Genomic DNA, 8040 nt, shown 5'->3' with positions numbered 1-8040 from the left:
ATTAAAGATTATAAAAATAGTTATTAAAATGGGTTACTTGGATGGGCTCAGAGTGAAGAGGGAGAGGAGAAGTGGGAAGAGAAACCAGAGAGACTAAACACTAAACAATATCCATAGTTACAATTGTATACGGATGCATACACTGAACCATGTATTGATGTATACGTAGTATGTGACAATGCCCCGAGGTTTCAGCAGCATATATAACACAGCCAATAACATATATATGTACATATAAACATTCCTTGTCTCCACCCTTTCAATACATATATATATAACATATATTCAATAATATATATGAAGTATATATGAACATATAGTTATTACTTGTCTCTACCCACCCCCTAAAAATGCCACTTCTGAAATTTATTACAGAAGTCAGCTACAGCAGCAACAACAGAAAGGACAATAAGACTTGAAGTTTTGTGCTGACCTTTTTTTTTTTAGGTAAAGAATAATGTAATAATATATCAACAAATAAATGAACTGGAGAAATAAGCTTACAATAAATCATACAAAATGTCCTCCAGACAAGTCTAAAATAGTAGAGCTAAACCAGTGTACAGAAACATCTCCTAAATTCTCATTATATTACCACAAGACTGACAGTAACTACTACTGCATTGTCATTCTTTTCTATTCTTCTCCATAATCATATATCGAACAAAGCCCCAAACAGATAGCATTAGAACTACGTTACACATGCCAGCGTCTGCAAACCCTGTAATATTCCTCACGTCTAGCCTTAGACACCAATACCATAAATATAGACTCCATTTCTCAAACGACGATTTAGCTCATAGGAAAATAAGTGGCAAGTCAAAATTCAAATGACTGAAGTTGTTTTAGGTAATTCATAGGTTGTAAAAGGTAATGAGAAGTAAAAAAAAAAAATTATAAGGGTATTACAACTCTCCCATTAAAATGAAAATCTGTTATAACTTTATGCTCTTCAAATACCATACCAGACTAAAGCATCAAGAAATATATAAAGTGTTCTGCTTCTAAAAAATTACTTTGTTTATGTGGAGTGATACCCTTATTAATTTTCAGAAATACTTGTCCAGCCCTCTTTTTAAACCAGAATCATCCCCAATGTTTAAAAATAAACATGACCATCGAAGTTTATTTTTAATCAGCAATTCATCTGAATAATTAAAGTGAGAATCACTGCTAAAAAGGCCAGAGGACATTATACCTACACATACACACACACAAACACACACACGCACACTTCAAGTGCCACAGTGTAAACTGAAAGCAGAGAGCTAATCACATCTCTAAAAAGAAAAGAAACTCCTTTGAAGTCATCATTATGAAGCTTTATGAATAGCACTAAAGGATTTAGCACATTTATGAGCAATGATCTGCAACAAGACTCAATCAGCCGGATACTAGTTTCATGCTACAGAAGAGGCTGTGTCTAGACTCATTCGCAGAAATTGCCATGCTGTTACTCTTTTATTCTCATTTCAGTGTGTCTGCTCAGTACACAGAGGGCATTCTGCATCAGGGTGCTGAGTGGACAAATGATTGCCAATAATCAAATGGCATGATTTATCTTTTGAAAAACCTTGGAGCAATTCTAAGGAACACGAATGTAAGTGCTAAGCACTGCTTACATAGTGAAAATGCTTATTCCATTTGAATCTTCAAACCCAGGCTACAGAGAAAACAAATAGGCAGAGTGAGTTTGATCCTGGACTCTCAAATTTCTATCAGTAGGATCTGCAAATAACACAGGGTGATACTTGGCCACATAAGAGAGATTCAGCAACCCTCGCAGGTATGAGACACAAGCATTCTGATTCGAATTTCTGGGTGTTCGTGTCCTGTCGTAACATTAAAATAATCATGCAAATCTCCCTCCCAGCTGGTCTCTGATTTGCATTCATTTTTTTCCATTTGAAATGATTTATACATACTTATACGAAATTCTAATCTGAACATTCAATCTTGGAAGAACAGACATTTACAGTATTTAAACTAAATTTACAATATTAATAGCTAGTAATTATTAACATTTTAAGCATGTGGATGACACCAAACCTGGTTAATAAGCAAACTACCTGCATACATGTTTCTCACAGAATGGAGCACTAACCATATCTTTTTGGCTAATGTAGAAAAGAGTTGGTTACCATGGATATTACCTCCTCAACACACGAATGATAAAAGCACTTAAAATACTGCATATTGACTAAACATAAGGGGACACAGAATGAACCCTATATAATTAAAAACCCTTCATAGACCCTGTGTAATTGAAAACGTTGAACATTCTCCATTCTGTAGTTGTATTTAATTTTAATAACTTGCTTAAGAACAGCTGGAAAACTTATCCTGTGGAAGTCCTTACCTACACAAAGATCATTCAAGCAAAAGCCCAGGAACCATCAGGAGGTAGCCCACACTCTTCTAGGAGAAGTGGAATAGAAGCAACCAACACTATCCTATGGGACTGGAGCCATGTCCTGGATCCCACTTTCATTGAAATCCAACCACATACCTGAATAAATTCAGTCTTTTAAATCAAACCTCAATCAACACTAACAACAATAACAGTAGCTATTATATTTTTAGTGCAAACTTGATCTGACACTTTTGTTGGGAAACTTAAGCATGAGTTCTATTCTGCAAAAGAACCCCATGTTTCTGCAAAACAAAGGCCCTGCCCTCACAGGGCTTGTATTTACTACCACTTGACAAACAAAATAAATAAACATAATGTCAGGTGATGAAATGTGCTATGAAGAAAAACAAAGCAGGGGGTTCCATTTTTATATAAGCTGGTCCAGAATTGACTCTCTAATAAGGCAAAAATTAAGTAGACTTGAAGGAAAGTGAGGGAACCGTACAAATATTTCATTTAAAAACGCTTCAGGCAGAGGAAACAAGGGCAGTGACCCAGAGGCAGGAATGTGCTTGGCCAAATGAGAAACAGCAAGGAGGAAATTATGGCTAGAGCAGAGTGATCAAAGGACAAATAAGTCCTTCGATGAGGTGAGAAACTGAGTTGGGAAAACCGCATCATGGAGGGTCTTGGAGGACACTATAAAGTCTTTGGCTCTGACTCGGAGAGGGAAGACTTCTGAGCAAAGAAGAGAGGGCCTAAGTAATATGTGCAAGGATCACTATGATTGCTGCGTTGGGAAAAGACTCTAGGAACAAGGGCAGAAGCTGTGAGATCAGTTAGGAGACTGTGGCAATAATCCAGACAACAGGTGATGGTGGTTTGGACCAAATGTTAACAATAGAGATGGTGAATTTGCAACAGCCAAGACATGGAAGCAACCTAAGTGTCCATCAGCAGAAAAATGGATAAAGAAGATGTGGTATGTATATATATACATATGTGTATAAAAAAACTGGGGCTTCCCTGGTGGCACAGTGGTTGAGAGTCCGCCTGCCGATGCAGGGGACACGGGTTCGTGCCCCGGTCCGGGAAGATCCCACATGCCACGGAGCGGCTGGGCCCATGAGCCATGGCCGCTGAGCCTGCGTGTCCAGAGCCTGTGCTCCGCAACGGGAGAGGCCACTGTGCTCCGCAACAGTGAGAGGCCCCCGTACCGCCAAAAAAAAAAAAAAAAAAAAAATTGGCAACATGGATGGACCTAGAGATCATCTTACTAAGTGAAGTAAGTCAGACAGAGAAAGACAAATATCATATGATATCACTTATATGTGGAATCTAAGATATGATACAGATGAACTTATTTACAAAACAGAAACTGACTCACAGACTTAGAAAACAAACTTCCGGTTACCAAAGGGGAAAGATGGGGGGAGGGATAAATTAGGAGGTTGGGATTAACAAATACACACTACTATATATAAAATAGATAATCAACAAGGACCTACTGTATAGCACAGGGAACTCTACTCAATGCTCTGTAATAACCTAAATGGGAAAAGAATCTGAAAAACAATAGATATATGTATAACTGAATCACTTTGCTGTATAACTGAAACTAACACAACACTGTAAATCAACTATATTCCAATATAAAATTAAAAAAAACTATAGAGATAGTGAGAATAAATGGCTTCTGGATATATTTGAAAGAATTCACTATTTACGTGTGGGGTGTAAAAGACAGAAAGGAGTTAGGATGACTCCAAGGATTTTTTTTTTTTTTTTTTTTTTTTGTGGTACACGGGCCTCTCACTGTTGTGGCCTCTCCCGTTGCGGAGCACAGGCTCCGGACGCGCAGGCTCAGCGGCCATGGCCCACGGGCCCAGCCGCTCCGCGGCATGTGGGATCTTCCCGGACCGGGGCACGAACCCGTGACCCCTGCATCAGCAGGCGGACTCTCTACCACTGCGCCACCAGGGAAGCCCGACTCCAAGGATTTTGCCCTTAGCAAATGGAAAGGCATTGGGCCATTTATTGAAAAGAAGCCTACAGAAAATCTATCAGCCTTCAAAGTCCATGCTCTCTTGAAATCATCATGCCGTTTCACAAAGTGCACCATCTATCAAAATGAGTTTGGAATTCAATTCAGACCCACCTTGAGTGTCCAGTCCTGTCCACCAGGCTGCCCCTGCCTACATGGAAAGTGGAGGTTCTGGTACTACGGGGAAGCAGACAGGTGTCATGCTGAAGGCTCACTTGTGAGCTCACTGAGCCAAGGCAGAAAACGGACAGGACCCAGGAGAGATAGCGGAAAGGGCAAAACAAGAGCATGTGCATGTAGAGTTGACACACAGGGATGAAGCAGCCGAGAGAGGCTGAAGGTGGCAGCAGCAGACAGGGAAGAAGGAAATGACAGCACACAGGCCAATGCATGAGGATTAAATCTCCCTTGCTCAGACCTTGGAAAGGAAGACAGGTCTCCTGCCTCCAATTCAGCCAGCACAGTTCTGCTTTGGACTGATTTACATGTTCCTGTTCCTCAGATATTTGAACAAAGGGTTCCAAAGCTTATTCTCCCTCTTTCTCTGTGTCAATTTCCCTCTGTCCTACCACCCTCTCTCGTTTTAATTAAAACTATTGACCTTGACCAGTAGTTTTCAAACCATGCTGTGTACCAAAAATCTTTTGGAAATACAGACTCCTAGGTCTACATCCAAAACACTGAATTGGAATCTACAGGGAGGAAAGGCATTCAGTCAGGCTTTGGAAGCCCTTCTCCCACCCCTCCATGGGTTCTCAATAAACATCAAGGACAGTTACAACTTACAACTTGAACACATTCTTGTTTCCTTTCTCTCCATACCATTAGGGCCCCTGAGATGGTCCGGCACCTGCTGAGTTTTTCCTTTTTTTTTTTTTTTTTTTTTTTGAGTAATCAGAGGCAGAATACTCTACCAAGAAATTACTCATGCCTCTGGGTCTAGTGAAGTCCTATTACATCCACCTCTAAAGTGCAATACAAGACCTTTCTTTTAAAAATGACTTTCTCTAATGGGGAGGCCAATTATTTTTCTGCTTCTTTACATTTTTTGTTCTCCTGTGTAGTTACTTTGGATACTTTAATTAATGTTTAATCTTCCTGCACTTGTGCCTTAAGGAGAGCCCCTCTGAAGGGCACAGAGTTCAAAATCATGGCCTCATAACACTCTGCAGGTTTAACATTAAATAATCATGACAATTCAGACCAAAGACCAAAAACCCACTCAGACTGCCAGGAACACGGGGTCAGCATGCAGGCCTTCTTTGCCAAATCTGTGATTTTGTTTCTATTCTCGTCCTGTTACACTGGTACATAGATGACTCTTCCTGCTTCCTCCTTTCCAGGGAGGGGCTGTATTCTGTGAGAAAAGTGCTCCGTCACTCAAGGCTGATGACAGCAATGGAGCAACACTGTGATAGAAATGATTACTGAAGGCCCATTAGGAGATGCCAACAGAGACTCTATATTAACCATCATTCCCCCTGTACGCAGAGACCTGAAAGAAAAAGGAGAGAAGACTTTCAGCTGCTATGGTATCTTAGAGAATCATCTGACAGCTTATTTATTAAATGCATTTTAATATTAATTCTCCTCTGCGCCATAGCTGACCTTCAAAAGAATTTACTGAATCTCAAGAACGCAAAAGCACAATGGCCGAGGGAAAGCATGGATGGGAAGAAAGCTGCACTTCAACTCTTTTTCTCCTGTGCGGTTACATACAAAATTGGTTACGATTAAATACTACGTTAGGTGGCTGATCTTTTAATATAGAGCCTAAAACACTGATAAATTAGAACCCAATTAATTGGGATCCAACTTATTTTTCTCTCTGCTCATTTAGGACAGAAATGCAAATCACAGGAATGCACAACAATATAAAGGAGTTTTAAGCTCCTTCTCAAACATGTCCTAGATCCAAAACACATTCTGCCTCTCCAGTCCTATAAAATGAGGGCTGCATGCATAATGACGACCCTCAAACAGCCAGTACACACACAGTTAAATTTAATCTCCTACATTTACTAAATCAAAATGTGGACTGAAAAGCTCTCCAAAAGGAAACTTCCATTTAACTCTTTCTTAAAATTTTGTTTAAAAACACATAACATAAAATATACCACCTCAACCATTGTTAAGTATACAGTTCAGTGATATTAAACACATTCACACTGTTATGCAAACATCACCACCATCCATCTCTTTTCATCTTGCACAACTGAACCTCTGTCCTCATTAAACAATAACTCCCTACCTTCCTCTGTTTAACTCAATCAAAAAATTCTACTGAACAGAATTCCCCATTCTTTAAATACTCTGAATGATGTTTCATTCTTATATAGGGTAAAATTAGGACCAACTTTTTTATGAATCAACTTATATTTTAAGCCCAGTTTATACATTATGCTCAGGAAAGAACTGTTATTTTGTTCCAGAAAGTCATGTTTAATCTCCGAGCATCTACATACCAAAGCTGGTGGGTGTTATGAATGTTTATGTCCTTCAAAATTTCATGTGTTGAAATCTAACCTAATCCCTATTCTGCTGGTGGTGCCCTCATGAACTGGATTAGTGCCCTTGTAAAAAGATGCCAAAGAGCAAGCTTGTCCTCTTTCTGCCATGTGAGGATACAACGAGAAGTCAGCAGTCTGTAAATTGGAAGAGGGCTCTTACCAGAATGTGACATCAGAACCCTGATCTCAGACTTCCAGCCTCCAGAACTGTGAGAAATAAATTTCTTTTTTTTTTTAAATAAATTTATTTATTTATTTATTTTATTTTTGGCTGTGTTGGGTCTTCATTTCTGGCGAGGGCTTTCTCCAGCTGTGGTGAGCAGGGGCCACTCTTCATTGCAGTGCATGGGCCTCTCACTGTCACGGCCTCTCCCACTGTGAAGCACAGGCTCCAGACGCACAGGCTCAGTAGTTGTGGCTCACGGGCTTCGTTGCTCCGCAGCATGTGGGATCTTCCCAGACCAGGGCTCAAAGCCGTGTCCCCTGCATTAGCAGGCAGATTCTTAACCACTGCGCCACCAGGGAAGCCCAGAAATAAATTTCTGTTGTTTATAAGTCACACAGTCTATGGTAGTTTGTTATGGCAGCCTCAACAGACTAAGACAATGGGTGACCAAGCACTACAGTTAGCCTAATTTGAATTAGAAGGCACAGATATCTTTCTTTACGCTCTCTGAATCTGTTTATACCATTAATTAGGATTAGGGACGCTTTCACAAAAATCTGGGTGATGACTATCCATAAAACCACATTTTAACCTTTTTAAAGCACTAGGAAAAATGACTATCTAGGACTCCAGTGAAGAAACAGTGCTTGTGACCTCCCAGAAATGAGCATCCTGTAAGTCAAACCAAGCCTTCTGGGCACAATGCAGAGCAGGAACGATACTGAGACCAGCTTGGTGGCCTTTCCACCCTAATGGGAACACCTAATAAGGGTGTTATTTGCCATGTAGCAGCAAGGCTGCAAGAGGTGTAGGCACCCTCTGGAGCATTTGCAGCCCCAGCATAAGATGAAGCTCTGTGTCAGTCTTTCTTGGTTCTGAGTCATTAGTTCTAGGGTGGAAAGGCATTAGAAAACCTTTCAAGCCACAAACCACATATCTTAGGGAAACGGCTAATTAGAATTCACCC

This window comes from Aethalodelphis obliquidens, unplaced genomic scaffold, assembly GCF_003676395.1.
Source record: "Aethalodelphis obliquidens isolate GAN/ISIS:26980383/991018 unplaced genomic scaffold, ASM367639v1 scaffold13, whole genome shotgun sequence".
In the NCBI taxonomy this organism is placed as follows: domain Eukaryota; kingdom Metazoa; phylum Chordata; class Mammalia; order Artiodactyla; family Delphinidae; genus Aethalodelphis; species Aethalodelphis obliquidens.
This window is presented reverse-complemented; position numbering follows the sequence as displayed.